General features: G+C 34.2%; 1 protein-coding gene and 1 pseudogene across 1 annotated transcript in view; one reads left to right on the top strand and one right to left on the bottom strand.

Moving 5' to 3' along the window:
* Nucleotides 1-17,004, bottom strand: part of COL25A1 (collagen type XXV alpha 1 chain) — a 387,771-nt gene that overhangs the window by 349,415 nt on the left and 21,352 nt on the right.
* On the top strand, nt 14,463-15,215 carry LOC107508830 (annotated as a pseudogene).

Genomic DNA, 17,004 nt, shown 5'->3' with positions numbered 1-17,004 from the left:
TCATTCACTGCATGTACTATAGAGTCATAAAAATAAATACTTTCACAGTATTCACCATAATCCTTTCACTGTATTCAGTACTAATCAGGTATTGATTATCCTAGTTTATGACTCCAAGGGTGGCATACTCAGAAAGGTTAAAATACAAGCGTTAAAAATAAATAAAAGATTAGAAAATAAGATTGATACGAAAGGGAGAAAAAGCCTTAGATATTAGAGGAAAACTGGGTAATAACATGAGCATGTATATAATATGTATAATAACATAAATATGCGTATAGATCAGAAATGAGTTTATGTTATAGCAAAGACAAGTTTAGGTTAGGTATTAGAAAGAACTGTCTAACTTGAAGTTTGTTGGTTCCCATAATCCATTACTGTGGAAAACTATAGACTCTGTTCCACTGGAAATTAGTATGAGGTTAATGGACAGATTGATAATCTGCACGTTGCCTCTGGAATTTTATACTAGATTCCTAACTCATTTCCTATCACTGAGGCTTAGGCACTCTACTAGTTACATTTTCTAAATTCTCTTTTTTGAGAATGCCACCTTGAAAACATATTTTGCAGAGGATTATAAGAGATACTGTGGTCCACCAGAAAAAAAAAAAAAGCACACCTCACTCATACATTCATTAAATAAATAGTTGTTAGACATCTCCTGTGGCCCAAGCACCATGAAAAATGCTTGGCATACAATGATGGGCAGGAAAGAGTCCCTCTCTACATGTACCTTAGAGTCTAATGGAACAAAACACCTAGCAAGAAATAACAAAAAAGAATTATAAGTACACATTTTTTAAAGTACTGAGTTCTACAGAATCCAGACAGAAGCATAGAAGCAGGAGATCTTAAGCTTCAGGATGGAAGAGAAGTTTAAGCTGGGACTGAAGGCTGAGGAGGGTGAACAGTCTGCCATAACATCACGGGTGAAGATGGAGAATTTGTAAAGAGCATGCAACAGGAGAGAAGAGGAAATGGTGCGATATGGCTACAGGGCAACCAGGGGAGAAGAGAAGAGGCTGGGAACTGGAGGCCCCGTCAAGGCCTTGTTATCTGTGCTCACACGTTTAAATTTGCTTTGGAATTTACCAGATATTATTTTAGAAGGAGCATTCTGGCTGTCGTGTGGAAAACAGACTTAGAGAAGAGCAATCACGAAATAGGGGAAACCAGTCAGTAGGCTGTTACCATCCCGAAGATGGAAAGATATTGGTGGACAACACTACAGTAGTAACAGAAGGAACAGAAAAAAGCAGACAGACTGGAGAACTTTGGGAGGAGAAGAGATGGAACTTGGTGAATGAAAATTATAGGGAGTGCAGGGGAAGCCAAGGACAGTTCTCAAGCATCTGGTTTGGACAATGACCACCATTCACCAAGAGAGGTACAAAGGGAGAAGCAAGTTAGATGGAGAAAGGAGAATGATAAATTCAGTCTAAACCATTTTAAGTTTGAGATGCCCAACTAGGTATCAGGCCTGCTGATCAAATGCCTCTAAGGAGATTTCAAATGAAATCCAGCAACATGTGGTATTGTTGGCAGGACCAGATTTACGAATGTCTTCAACAATCCCACTCATTTACACTAATGAGTTCTGACTTCTGTTATTTTGGACCATGTCGTTTTTACCTCTGATATTGGGTAATTAATTTTATTATATTTTACAGAGACCAACATCACTTTATTGAAAGAAGTAAATGTTTTCCAACTTAGAAATACAATCTTGCTAAATGGCAGGTTAATACACCATAATTTCTGGTTAATCTATTTTAAATGTCTTTTTTTTAATAAAGAAGTTTGAAAGCAAGTTCAAGTTCAAGTCCATGAATCATGTTCTTATTCAGACATTTTTGACATTTTCAATTTTAACCATGTCACTAAGATGGAAAAATTCATGATTCAGTAAGCTGAGCAAAACTCACTGATCATCCAGTATTTAATTAGAAAATCCTCAAGTTTTCAGGGCAAACCATGAGCTAAATTGGTTCAACTCTCCTACTCTAATCTATTAACTTCTCTCCTACTCTAATCTATCAATCTATTGAACCTATTAAAGTCAGAGAACTGAGACACTGCAAAGTGTTCAACATGGGCTAAAACTTTGGACTAATGATCATATCTGCAATAATACTCTGAGCTGGAGGCCAAGGGACAATTTCAATAGCACTGCTTTCTTTAAACAGACTATGATTTCTCGTTAGTATTTCTTTTCAATTAATAGTGAAATTTTCCTTACACTTTTTTCAGTAAAATGAACTTACAATTAAGACAATAAACACCCATTCTTGCATGTATTTTTTGATGTGATAATAGTATGTACTAAAGAGGAGCAAGACATGTTTGTATTTTTATGCCACTTAAACCACATAAAGAACTAAAGAAATAATAATTTCAGAATACCAATGTCCAGATTCTTCTCCAGAATAATCATGGTTATAGCCTAATGCTTCATACCGTAAGACCTTCCTAAATTTTACTTTCAGAGTATTTGCTCTGCTTTTTCTGATTATCTGCTCACTAAATGGTTATTAAAAAGAAGCACTATTAGGAGAAAAAGCAAAGCATTCAGAAAGTCAACCTAAAAAAAGAAAAGAATTAAATGATGTAACAAATTTAACTGGTACTCTTGTTTAAAGCAACAGAAACCACAATCAAGCCATATCAGCACATGCAACCCTTTCTCTAGGTTCCTCTCATATTAATAGAATGCTTCTTCTCTTCTCCCACATACTTTTCCACTCCCTGCTCATCCTTCCTGCTAATACTACCTCCAAATGTTCCTTTGTGAAAGATTTTTTTAATAAGGTCTTGTCTTCTCTTCAGGAGAGTAGGTGTTAACAGGTAGGAGTCTGGATTCTGGAATAAGACAGAGCTAACCTCTACTTTAAAAGTTACATATCTGTTAAAGTTATTTAACTTCTTTGGGGCTCATTTATTCCACAATATAGGGTAAATAGGGTGTTGTAAGAATTAACCGAAATGATACATGAAAAGGACTTAAAACAATGCTTGGTACTCAGCATAATGAATATCAGCTATTTATTATTTGCTTGGAAAGCTATGGATGAGCAGCTAAAGAAGTAGACAAGCCACAATTATCCTCTGGAAATAAGGTGAAAATAAATGGCCTTAAGAAATCCTCACATGACAACAGAGCAGTTTAATGGAGAATACAAAGATGAAGCTTATGCTTTGAGCAGTGTAACTTCCAGTATCCTTAAAAGGACCCATTGACCCTAAAATATACTTCATAGATTGTTTAACTGGCATTAAACTCATCAAAATATGGAGGCCAGGAGACAATGCTCTAATAATCTAGGACTGGCTTTCATAAATAAATGTTTGCCTCCTAACTAGTCAGCATGACCTCCTTGATGCATAATGTTTATATCCACTACCATCTAAAAAAGTATTCACTGTAGGAAAAGAGGATAAAGATTATTCCCAATCTTGAAAAAAAATGACATAAAAAATGTGGATACAAATCTTTTTTTGTACAGTTGAATTACATGTTCCTTTCAAGCAAAAACCAAGTAGCAATTATAGTTATAAACTCAACCCATAACTTTTGTACTGTCAGCCTTTTGGGAGTCCTCTGAGAGCCTTCACTATTGCACTCCAAGCTTATTCTGCACAGTGTCTTCATTAGATTAAACTGCATCACATGAATCTGAGATCATCCTAAATCACATGGTATAGAAGCTAATGAACCCAAATGCTGAGCTATAGCTCTTAAAACCAGATGGGAAAAGTCTACAGAGTTCTTTGTGTGCGTGTAGGTTTGTTAAAAATGGTCAATTTAGTGACAGACAGAAGGGAGAGGAGTTGGGGGGCTGGAGAATGGGGTGAAGGGTTAAAGAGGTACAAATTAGTAGTTGATAGTCACAGGGATGAGGAGCATGGCATAGGGAATGCAGTTAGCATTAATATGATGGCTACGTGGGGGGCCAGGGGAGGGAGGGAGCAAAGTGGGGGAGTATTTTATGAACTATATAGATGCCTAACCAAGGTACTGTATACTTAAAACTAATTTAAATAATAAATTTTTAAAGAAAAAGAAAAAAACAGTCAATTTAGTCACCTTTCCAAATATATTGTTAGAAACATTATTCATCTATCACAACTAGTGACAAATTCTCATTCCTATAACTGACAAAATAAGGCCAAATAAATCAGGTGAAATCTCATACTTACTTGTTATTTGAATAAATGTCTTCCAAGTTCAGTGAACAAAAAAAACTTCACATTCAAGACATGAAATGGTCTTTCCTATTCAACTGTATATATAAAGATTCAGGGATCTTAGAAAAAATTCACAGAAACTAGAAAATAACCAAATTAAAAGAAAATGTTCAATGTCCCTGATTAAACTAAACAAAATTCCATTGCAAATTTTGAGCGGAATAATTAAACAAAAATGTTTAACTCTTCATTTTTTTTTTTCTTTACTCAGTTAGACTTTGTATATCTCCCTTATGGCTAATTCAGTATAAAACAGCCTAAAAGACCTTTAATCAAATCTGACTTCATCTGAGGTTTAGATTCAGCCCATATTGTCTTTTCTTACTTTCAACATTCATTCATCAAGATTATTTCAGTAGTATAGAAAAACTGCACTGCAGGAGAAATTATTTGGGGGAAATCTAAAACTTAAAAATGCTGAAATTAATTTACTATAAAATCTGGACTGCAAATAAAACATCAAACTGTTTGAAACTCACTTTTGAACCTTTTTTTTAAAAGGTGTGACTATCTACAATATATATAAAGAGAATGTTTTTTAAGAAAACACAATTATTTTCACCACAGGTAACAGCAGATGTATTAAAAGATTTGGGTGACCAAAGTATGTCTGCAATTATTTGGGCATTGTCTTTCTTTCTTTGTTTTGTTTTCTTTTCAAAAAGACTTATAATTAAGAAAAGTATTTATGCACTTAATCACAATGCTTATATATATTTTATATTGTAAATTACTGCTGTTGTGAGGTACAAAAGTGATGACCATTGTCCAAGTTTATAAAGCATTTGGAATATACTTGCATGCATAATCCACCTCTAGAGAGATATGAAAGAAACACGTTACTGTGATTTCTTCTGGACAGATTAGCAGTTTAGGTTAGGGATGGGGTGGGAAAAAGACTTCTTTTACCTTTTTTATTCTTGTACAATTAACTTGTCAAACCTATTCAAAAGTAACAAAATATTCTAAAATGAAATGTCTGGAGCCAAAGATGTGCACAAATTTAACACTGCTATTTATGAAACAGAAAAACGTTACAGACCAATTATGATAACCTAATATGTATGAACTATAAATATATATAAAGGATATTTGCTAGATAAGGATACTTCCACTGCTCAAGAAGACAAATGCAGATGCCCCAAGCTCAAGAAAAAGTTGGCCCCACAGGTATGAGCTGGTTCAACAGAAGGACACACTGCCCGGCCTCTGAGATCCAAAGGCTCCTCCTTTCTAAAGAGAACACCTCCAATAAACCAGGAGGCTTCCCTGGTTCCCTCCTTCATGGTTACCTGTCGCTGCCCCTCCACCCACCCCATAAATATAAAGCCTGAAGGGCAGGTCCCACTCCTGGAGCAGCCCCTGGAGAATGCGGTCCAGCACTGCCACATGACAGCTCAGGAATTTTAGGTCACTTCTTCAATTCTAAGTTTTTCTTCAATTATCCCTCTATCATATTTATGCTACATGACATTAATAGTATATGTTATTAAGTCCTTTTGTACAAAATTATACTAATTCATTTATTCAGTAAATACTTATAACACTCTGCCATGTGTCTGGCCCTATATTAGGCACTAAAAAAATCTATGGCACATAACTCTTTGGATAAAACCTTAAAAATTATAATTATCTAACACTTAGCCAGCACAATTATTATATTCCATTTATTGAATTCCTTCCTATTATCTCAGCATTATGTTAGAAGCCTGCTTTACATTGTTTCTAATTCTTAATATATATTAATATTTCTATTTTATGGATGAGGAAACTGAGGCTGGAAGGATTTAAGTAATTTGCAGTTGGTAAGCAGCTGAGCCAGAATTAGGACCAGCTCTATCTGGTCCCAAAGCCTGAGCTCCTCCTGCTGGCTGCACCAATGCTACCTCAGTGAAAAATAACCAACATTCGTTTTGTATTGATTTAGAATATAGTGCTTTTTATTATTATTATTATTATTATTATTACTCAAAAACACTTTAGTGTGAAATTCCTAATAACAGAAAAACCAAGCTAAAATGTAAATTTAAGAAGGTACATAAAATAATGTTGGCTGTTAAAGGAAGTTGGTAAATAAAATACCAAATTGTATAGTGTACTATATTCTATTTTATCTAGTTGAAAATGATATCATTTCCTCTAATCTTTTTTCTTTGGTTTTAAATAAGTGGCTATTAAAGAGAATAGTCTTTCCCTTGCTAAAATAAGTTAGGTGAGTATAGCTCTTTCACTAACGTGATGAAGCACCCCCGGGAGACTGACTATGCCAACTGCTACCTTGTCTTCACAGTAATGTGAAAATCCCATCTACCATATTGGACTTGGTCTTCAGAGGCCTAAATGTTCAAAGCCTCTGTAATTCATTATATTAAATATCACTGAGTGCTAGTTATATGCTACGAACTACGCAGAAAAGAAATTTGACCAGCACCTTTCAAGGGAGTTCTTTATATTAAAAAAATATTCTACCCCAGGCGCCATAGTTATTTTTCATACTAATGAGTTACTTTTTACTCCAATTTTAAGATAGGGTTGAGAACCTGAGGAGAAAGTATATAGCTTTTACAGCAACCATGTTAAACTTTTTCAAAGAATTAACAGGGGATGGGGATCCCAAATCCTCTCAAAATTCTATTAGTGTTTTTATTTGTTTTTGCAGGAAATTCTCAACTTGGCATGCAGTGTATTTTCGTAAATTTTTTAAAAGTTAAATATCAAGTAGTCTCTTTCCAGCTATATCACAATAAATTCATAGTGGGGGATGAAGTCTGCATTAACGTGGGCCACACTATGCAAATGAACTACTGCTTTTTACATGCCATTTTTAAAATACACCAAACTGTTACTGCCCTTAAACGTCCAAATTTAAAGCAAGAATATACTTTGGAAATTATTTAATCCAACTCCATTATTTAAAGGATATAGAAACAGAGGTAATTGTGAGAGCATTATCTAGGATTAACCAAATAATCTTTATAATATGGGTTCATTGATAGCTGTATTTTTTCCCAACTCCGCATGAAATTCTTTGAAAGCAGTTTTCCATCAAATGCATATAGAATATTACTATGAGGAAGGTACTGTACAGGATAGCCAGAAATAAATAACTGAGATACAAAGAGGTAATACTATAAATATCAAGCCCTCATAGAACTTCTAACTATTTGAGCAAGTCTAACTATCTGAGCCCATCTTAAAGGATGGGTAGGCATTTACTGGGCAGAGAATGAGAGTGAAGAAAATTCCTGGCAGAGGAAGCAAAGGCACAAAGTAGGAACCAAGCCTGTCTGAGGGAATGAAGGCTCCCTGGAGCTGTATGCTAAGCACTGTGTCAAGTGGACTCCATCCTCAAAGCAATGGGAATGATTTAAGCATGATATAAGATTTGCATTTTATAAACAAACAAAACAGAAACAAATTCATAGATACAGAGAACAAATTGATGGTCACCAGATGCAAGCAGGGATGGAGGAAGGGCGAAAAAGGTAAAGGAAAAAGTACAAATTAACAGTTATAAAAAGTCACAGAGATGTAAAGTACAGCATAGAGAATATAGTCGATAATATTGTAATAACTATGTATGGTGTCAGAAGGGTACTAGATTTATCGAGGTGATTTCACAAGTTATATAAATGCCTAATCACTAGGTTGTACACCTGAAACTAATATAATATTGTATGTCAACTATAATTGAAAAATAAATTTTAAAAAAAGCGGGGGCAAAAATTGGCCTTAGATGGGAGTACAGACATGTTGTATGCAGTAACAGAAAAAAAGGAAGGAAGGACAAACGTGACCGCAGATACCTGTAAGTCGAGGAAAGGGTCTAGTCTAATGGCTTCTATTTTCTCAGTGAAGTAGGAAGCGAGGTTGCCTGCTGACAAGGGATGAGGGCAGAGTTGTGGTGATAATGCGTTTGTCAAAACTCAGCAAGTTTTTATTTAAGACTTGTGCATGTCGTTATATGTAAATTTTCCAACAAAATGAAAAAACTACATACAAATATTGAACTCTAGCTTTAACAAAGCCATGTACCTCTACCAAGATACAGCATGTTACCTTTACCCCAGCATCTTCTAAAACTGCTCTACTTACTTACCTCAGATGGTATCTTATTTATCATTGTGTCCTCACTACCTATACCAATGCCTGGCACACAGCAGGTAACTCAATAAATATGTGTTAAATAAACATGTGATACAATATTTAAAAAAGATTTGCATTTTAGAAATGTCCCCAAGATATGCGTCACTGGGGGAGAGAAGACAGGAGAGGACAAGGAAAATATCTGAACTTATGAAAAAGAGGATAAAGAGAGATCAGACGCCACGTGGAGGATTACTTCCTCAGTAACACCCCAATACCCATCTGCCCATTAAAGTACTTCCTGCTTACCAGAGTGTCAATTTACACAAGAACCAATATTATAGTAATTGTCAGATTTACTAAACAAAAGTCTTCCAATAAAAGATAAGACTTTTAAACTCAAAATGAATTCATTATATAAGAAGTAAACCCCCAATATTTTATTAAACTAGATGCTAATAATTGAAATGTTTAATTTAGCTCAAACTAACTAAGTGCCATGTAGAGTCCTCTATAGCCCTGTGGAAGGAGCAAATTGGCACTAAACTACATTAGCAAATTGGGCCACTGAATAATCATTAATACACAGAAAATTACTGTAACCTTTGCATTTCTTGCTTGTCAAGACACAATAAAATTCCAAGTTTTCAAAATAATGTTTTCATATGATAACTTCTTATGAGACATAATTAGCTGATTAAAAGCAATTACGTTTGATCCAACAGTTTCCAGTATTATCAAAAGTTCTAAAGAACATCTTTCTCAGTGAATCAGCAATCCTATTATAAGGAAATAATCATTCTGTGAATCAGCAGAAGACCCATCCTAATAACTAGAAAAATAAAGGCTAACAACCCTTGGGCAAGTGGCATTGCCTTTGGGTCAGTTTTTTATTTTTTTCAATCATTATCCTCATTTTATTTATTTTTATTTATTTAAATTAGTTTCATGTATACAGTACATTAGTTAGACATCTATATAGTTCATAAAATGATCCCCCCAATTGCTCCCTCCCTCCCCTGGTCCTCCACCTCGCCATCCATATTAATGCTGACTGCATTCCCTCTGCCATGCTTCCTATCCCCATGACCATTCATCAGCTACTAATTTGTACTTCTTTAACCCTTCACCCCATCCTCCTAGCCCCCCAACCCTCCTCTCCTTTGTCCATCTTATATGCAAATTGTGATAGTAATGCCTGTCATATTGGAATGCAGATTGCTACAGAAATGAAATAACATAATTAATGTGAGATCAATTATAAACTATAAAAAAAAACTATAAAAAGGACTTTTAAAGGGCATTTCTTCTTTATCTGGCAAAAAGTAGATTACCTGATACATAAACCTGAATCCTCTTTCCTCTGAATTAATGGTATATACAGCCAGTACCACTTACTTTAAAAATCAATCATGTATTAAAAATCAATTATGTTTCTTTGTACATACAAAGTACAATTCCAAATTTTTCAAAGCATCTTTTATTTTCCTGTCAATCAAATGTTCTATTTATTTTTTGATTCAAAAAAATCTTGATAATCAAAACTCAATTCAAAATCTACTTTTCTGATTCATTATTAAAAATACCCTAACTTGCTGTGTACAGATTACTTTCATCTCAAATTTCTAATTCTGGATATAACAAAAATAATTAAAAAGAATCTTAATAAGTAAAATTCTAATAGTTTAATAAGATTCTAATAAATTAACAGCTACTCCTTTTAGCTTTGGACTGGTTTACAAAGAGAGAAATCATTTCTACAAATTAGCCGACAATGATGGAAAGCATGCTATTGTTTTCAATATAATGAATACAGATAAGGATCCTTTCATGTACAATTTCATATTAGTATTGTTGAATAAGTGGGAAATAGGGCAGTTAGGGGTAAGAAGTAATCACTTAAAATGCTAAAAATTATCTCACCAATTAATTGTTGTTAAAACGAATAGTTTAAGAATTCAGAGAAATAAACGTTTTTTAAGTTAGATATTTTTAAACTTTAAAAACTTAAGTTCTTAAGGCTCTTTAAAATATTAATGGAAAAATCATATCCTATAAATGACATGAAAATAATTACTAAATTCGCCAAGTAAAACTGGCATAATGGATACTTAAGTAGGTTGATGTAGAACACATGGTTATGACACTTACAAACTGTCGAGGAATATTATAGTATATATCTTATATAATACACAGATGATTAACTTCATGAGAATTTTCAGTCTGTTAACATAGTAAAAACCATTGATTATACCTTACTACAAATAATTGAGACCCAGAGTTATTAGTTGTTGAACTTCCCTTTGATTTTGTTTAAAATACAAAATTAGTTTTTACACAGAAGGTACATGTATACACAATGGCCTTCTTTATGGAGCCAGTGTTTTACTAAGCTCCCTTTTTGTCACACTACAAAAGGGTCATCTTAGCCTATAAACAAAACAGCTGAAAAGAACAGTAGCAATGAGTAAATGTGCCCCCGCTGCGTTTATAAAAAGTGTATGTTCCCATCTGAAGAATGCGTGCATGTAGCATGGCTGGGGAGCAAGTCCTAGATCCATTGTGTATTGTGTATGATCTCAAATGGAGAAAACCATCTGTCCTTTTGCCCTGAAAAAGGACCCCCTATGAGTCTCTTCTCATGGACCATTATAGTTCCCTTCAACCCTGACACTGCATAGGCTTTGAACTGATGGCTGTCTGTCACAAAAAGTTCATCTCAAGCCACTTTTCTCCAGAGGTCTCATAGAGGTTAGTCTGAGGTGATCAACCATGGCCTAACAAAAAGATTAGTGTGTCTGGGCACAAAGCGAGACAGAGATGTGAGTGACCCTCTTTGTAGCATCTCACCACACAGAGAATGTAGTCAGCTACAGAATGTGCACAGGCGCCTGAGGGAGAAGAGAGGATTGGAGAGGGAATCTGTCTTCACTTGGAAACAAGTGCTCTTTAATGCCAACAGGCATTTTCCCAAAGAGTTTTAATGATTCTGTCTCCTTCACTCTTTATACAAGAAATATTAATAGAAATGACAATTTCTGTAACTCCAGGCAACATCAAGAATAGAGTACAATGTTAGGTTTCTCTCTGCCAAGTTTTTTTAGAAAGGCAATCACTTGGCAGAGTTATAGAATTATAACAGACCCTCGGGGTTATGTACCCATCACCCAGATACCAAAGTGGGAAAAAACCTTTCTACGAAGCCTTTGACAGGAAGTCATGCGATTGTTTTCCTTCCTCTCAACCTCCCTCCACTGGGCAAGCACGTATGCATTGTTCAGTGTGAAAAACAATCTCTTCTACAAAGTCTTCCCTAGCTCATTCTTCTCTTCCATATATACTGCCTTCACAGAACTGATAATATTTAATTATTCTTATTACATGTGTCTCCTCTTACTACATGATAAGCTCTCAAGGATAAAGATTACACCATATTATTTTGTATACCTAACACAGTGCTAGACATACAGTAGGCACTTAACTATTTGTAATCTAATTCTTGAACTCCCCCAATGATGAAGAGCAATCGCATCAAAAGGAAGACATTTTAAACAATCTTGTTGGGAGGTGGGGGTGGCCAGTGGCCTGTGACAGAAACTTGTTCCCTGTTAACTTCCACACATGGATCCAAGTTCTGCCCTACAGTGCTAAGTAGAAATGGTACGCCACACATCTGACAACCACTCTACTTTCCTTAACAACACTGCCACAATCTCTAGTTCTTGTCTTCTTCAAGCTAAATGTTCCCGTTTTCTTCTCCTGTCGTTCCTACAAAATAAATTCTAGATGCCCGTCGTCCCATTGCTGTCCTCTAGAACTTCTTTAGTTTGTCAATATTTCCTTTAAAACTAAACAAAATACGGCAGGCATGGTTCAAACTGTGTGTCACACAGCAGAACTATGACCTAACTTTGTTCCAGGCATAACAGCATTATTAATGTGGCATTATATGTTCCCCTGAACCTTCTCTCGGTACCCCTCCATCGATGCTTCTGAAAGAGACGATCGAAACCTTCGACGGGATAAGGACTTCTGTTTTTTCAATGATCAACATATTTAATCAAACAGACAGGAAATCCCTGTCCATCATCATCTACACATTCATACCAATTTATAGCTTTTCTTACAAGCCCAAGATTAAAAGCAGTTGCTTCAAGTAATTAGGCTGATTGAAAGACAAGAAGCAGGAGTGTGGCCAGGGGAGGGGAACAATTTCTTCAGTTTTGAAATCGAATTTTAAAAAATTTCTCCTTTAGAAGTATCTAGCAACTAACTTGGATTTTTCCTGCATGTAAATAGCCAAACAATGTCCCAGGAAAACCTGTGTTTTCACACACTTCAAACTACCAAGAGTGTTTGTTGAAAATATTAACACATAGATCACAGAGAAATTTCACTCAATAGTAAATACCTTGGGAACATTCTAGATAACTTAGATTATGCATCATTTATATGTATCTGGTTCTGTTCTACAGTGCAATATATAGGGTTTTCTGGCCTAATTAATACATTTTATTATTATTATTATGTTACACAATGACTTGCATGTGAATATTCCTTCTCTTTTCTAGAATTGTAATATATGCTATTATTTCAATGAACTTGAGTTGAATTAGCACATCAATTCAGGCCACTTCTCTGCAGTGCAATAATAGAACTTGGTCTATGTAATTTCAAACATTGTATAATCTACTAGTCTGTAGCATGCAACTATGTAGCTTTTTAAATGTACAATGATTATACCCTCTGTCTAGCATTCATTTTTCTCATGTTGAAATGACATACAAAAATAAGGAATATTTGGCAGTTTCATCCAAGAAAAAAGCTGGATGCTTTAAACCACTAATTTTTATTGAATTTTGTTCTATAATTTCATGAGAAACATATTATATGTTTTCCTATGAAAGTTATATTTGAAGAGCTGAATGGCTATTTACCAGCTCCTACAGTATTCTGAAGAACTAAATATACTGCCAAATATATGATAAATGCATTTCTTATGAAAATTTACTTTATACTACTATTTAGGTCTGGCTAATTGTGAAAAATTGCCTTCTGTTAATGCTGTATTTAAAATGAGAATAGTGTCTCCACAGAACACCTTCCAGCATCAGTTCTTTTCATGAAGACTTAGGTGACTTGGACATGATGTTCATTTTCCTTGAAGAATTCTCTCAGCAAATGTTTTTTTTAAGAAAGTAAACTAATCCTCCAATTCGTTACAAGTGTTTAATATTCAATCTTAAATTTCTCCTTAATTACAATCATAAGATTTTCATAGTCAAGGACCAAAGAATACAACTGATTCAGGATTTAGCCATTAAGAAGGTAACTTTATGATTTTTTAAAAATATAGCTCTCCTATAATTAGAAGCAAACTATGAGTTCTTGAAAAGCAAGATGTATAGAAAAGCAAATAATACAAAAGATAGCCCAGTTTGGAAAATCCTAAAATTCAGAGTACAAATATGAATAGTCTGCTCTAATAAAGAAATTCTAATTTCTGCGGGTATTAAAAGATGGAGCAGGATCGATCTGGGATCTAGCAAAAGGTCTACATCATTCTATGAGGAAGCTATGGTTCCTAGAGCTCTTCCCCAAGCTGACCTGCACAGACATACCCCCCCCCACCACCACCACTGCCCAGCTTCAGAGCAAGCATGTTCTCACAAAAGCCTTCAGATTAGAGCCAATGCAAAAACACTTCCCTATATGGTGATGATCCTTTAAACACTGAGATTTAAGTATCTGCCTTGGTCTTAAACTGTGCTTTTCACACAAGTGTATGCAAAGACTCTGGATCTGCTATAAGACTAAAGGAAACATAAAAATATTAAGCTCTTCAACAGGACTCACCAAAGATGAAAACATGAGCAAATTTTGAGTATTCCATTCTCTTCACCAAAGTGCATTACTATATATTTAAGTTTTAAGACAAGAAAAAAACCAAATGTCCATCCTTTGAGAATATTTTTTAAATCACACATCCAGTCAATGGAATTCTATTCAGCTGTTAAATCAACAAAAGATGTAACAGTATCGCCTATAAAACATTCTTTCCAAAAATGTGTAACCTGAATCTTATCGATTTTACAGGAAACACGCCCTATGGCTCTCTGAGCAGCACCATGGCAGTCAGCAAACACAAGCACTTTACAAAAGGCAGCAAAAAGGGAGTCATGAAGAAAGTGGTTGATCCATTTTCTAAGAAAGATTGGTATGATATGAAAGCACCTGCCATGTTCAATATAAAACAAGAACTCAGGGAACCAAAATTACACCTGATGGCCACAAGAGTTGTATTTTTGAAATGAGCCTTGCTGAGTTACAGAATGGTGAAGTTGCATTTAGAAATGCCAAATTAATTACTGAGGACAGTCGGGGCAAAAACTGCCTAACTTCCATGGAATGGATCCTACTCTTGAAAAAATGTAGTCCATGGTCAAAGAATAGCAGACCATGACTAAAGCTCAGGTTTATGTCAAGACTACCTACTGATAGTTACTTTGTCTGTTCTGTGTTGGTTTTACTAAAAAATGCAAAAATCAGATTCAGAATACCTCTTATGCTCTGCACCAACTGGTCTGCCAAAATCAGAAGACAGAAATCATGATGAGAGAGAAACAAAGACTTGAAAGAATAAACTAATAAACAATAAACTGATTCCAGACAACACTGGAAAAAATATAGAAAAGGCTTGCCAATCTATTTATCTGCTCCATGATGTTGTTGTTAGAAAAGTAAAAATGGTGAAGAATCCTAAGTTTGAACTGAGAAAACTCATGGAGCTTCATGGTGAAAAGAGAAATTCTGGAAAAGCTACTAAAGATAAAAGAAGAACTAATGTTGAACAAGCTAATGGATATAAGCCACCAGTCTAAGACTCTGTTCAGAATTCAGACTTCTAATGGTGACAAATAAAGTCTTCTTTGTGTGGCGGGGGGGAGCGGAGGGGGAGGGTAGGTTTTAGGAAACACAAGGAATAGAGAAATAAGTGAAATAATACCATGATGCACAAACAAATTGATAAATTTGGAACATGAGACATTCTACAGGACAACTGGCCTGGTATCAGATTAGTCATTTGAAAAAAAAAATCAGAAAAGAAAATCTCTACCCTAAAAGGAACTGAAGAAACATAGCAACCAAATGCATAAATCTTACATTGATTTTGGTTAGAGGAGAAAATGTTAATTAGAAAAAGTCTGAATGTGGAGCAATGTTCATCATGGAGTTATTTATAAAGGAAAAAGAAATTAGAATTGATCTAAACATAAAATAACAAGAAAATATTTAAAAGAATTATAGTACTTTCATACTATTAACTATTAATAATAATCACAACTAACTTTTAAAGCGGAGTGTAGGTTAGACTAAATGATATTTTTATAACAATATTAATAGAAAAGAGTGGGTACAAATATGTATATAAAATATGGGCATAATATACATATTATGTGTTGTGTTTTTTCTTTATATTTTTCTCCATTTCTGAAGATTTTTGTTTAATAAAAATACACCATTTTTATAATTTCCAAAAAGAAAGTTAATGTTTTATAAAAAATCAAGAAAGTTTGAACTCTAAAACAAAGGCATTTCTCAAGAAAATTGGAGAAATTCGAATATAAAGATATTAGATAACATTAGGAAATTATTAATTTCCTTAGGTATGATAACAGCATATTTAGTCTTAGAAAATTTATGCTGAAACATTTAGTGACATATAATGTCTACACCTACATTCAAACAGTTCAATAAAACACATACATGTAACTACAGAGAAATATAGATATAAACACATAGATAGAGAAAGCACATATAGGAAAATGTTAGACTCGGATATTATATAGAAAATAATTAATTGAGACACTACATGAAAACATTTTACAATGTTTATCTGTAACAGAATAAGCTCCACTTTTTTCAAAAATGGTGTACAGAGGGCTCTCCTAAATATAGTTAACTATTTTTCGAAACTTCTAAATTGTTACATACTAGCCACCATTCATTAGTTTTCAAAGAATAAAATTACAATTAAAACTAAAATCGTTAGCTTGATTGTGATAATTATTTCACAATGCATATTAAATCATAATGTTCGCCCCAACAAATCACTTCGTGAAACCTAAATATATACTTTTTAAAATCAATTATACCTCAATAAAGCTGAAAAAATTAAAACTTTGCAGGACATTGCTTAATTTTTCTTTGGTTATTAAAAATGCAATTGAGTAACTATAAACTATAGAGGTTGCTATGAATTGATTTTATGTCATGCTCTGAAATTTTCTATCTTGAACAAATCACCTATCACCTTTGCAAAAAAAATGTAAAGAAAACCTAGACTGCAAATAAATAAGGTATTTCATAAAGTGGGAAGTATGGGGAGAGCAGTTATTTTGACATTTTAGGTTCCTTTTTAATAAAACAGTAGGAATTCTAATTTTGTAAAGAAGGACTAGCACTCCACTTCTCAAACTGATTTTAGAATGTTTAGGTGGCCAGAATGTTGGTTCCAGAAGGCACCTGGATATGAGCTGGATATGTCCCCTAACGGGACAACTTAATAGTTGTTAACTACTAATAATTTACTTAAAACCATATTTTACATGCAGGAAGCGCAATAGCATTCAAAAATAGCACGAGCCACTTTGAAGTTATTAAATGGTT

This window comes from Rousettus aegyptiacus, unplaced genomic scaffold (assembly GCF_014176215.1).
Source record: "Rousettus aegyptiacus isolate mRouAeg1 unplaced genomic scaffold, mRouAeg1.p scaffold_m13_p_10, whole genome shotgun sequence".
Taxonomy (NCBI): Eukaryota; Metazoa; Chordata; class Mammalia; order Chiroptera; family Pteropodidae; genus Rousettus; species Rousettus aegyptiacus.
This window is presented reverse-complemented; position numbering and strand designations above follow the sequence as displayed.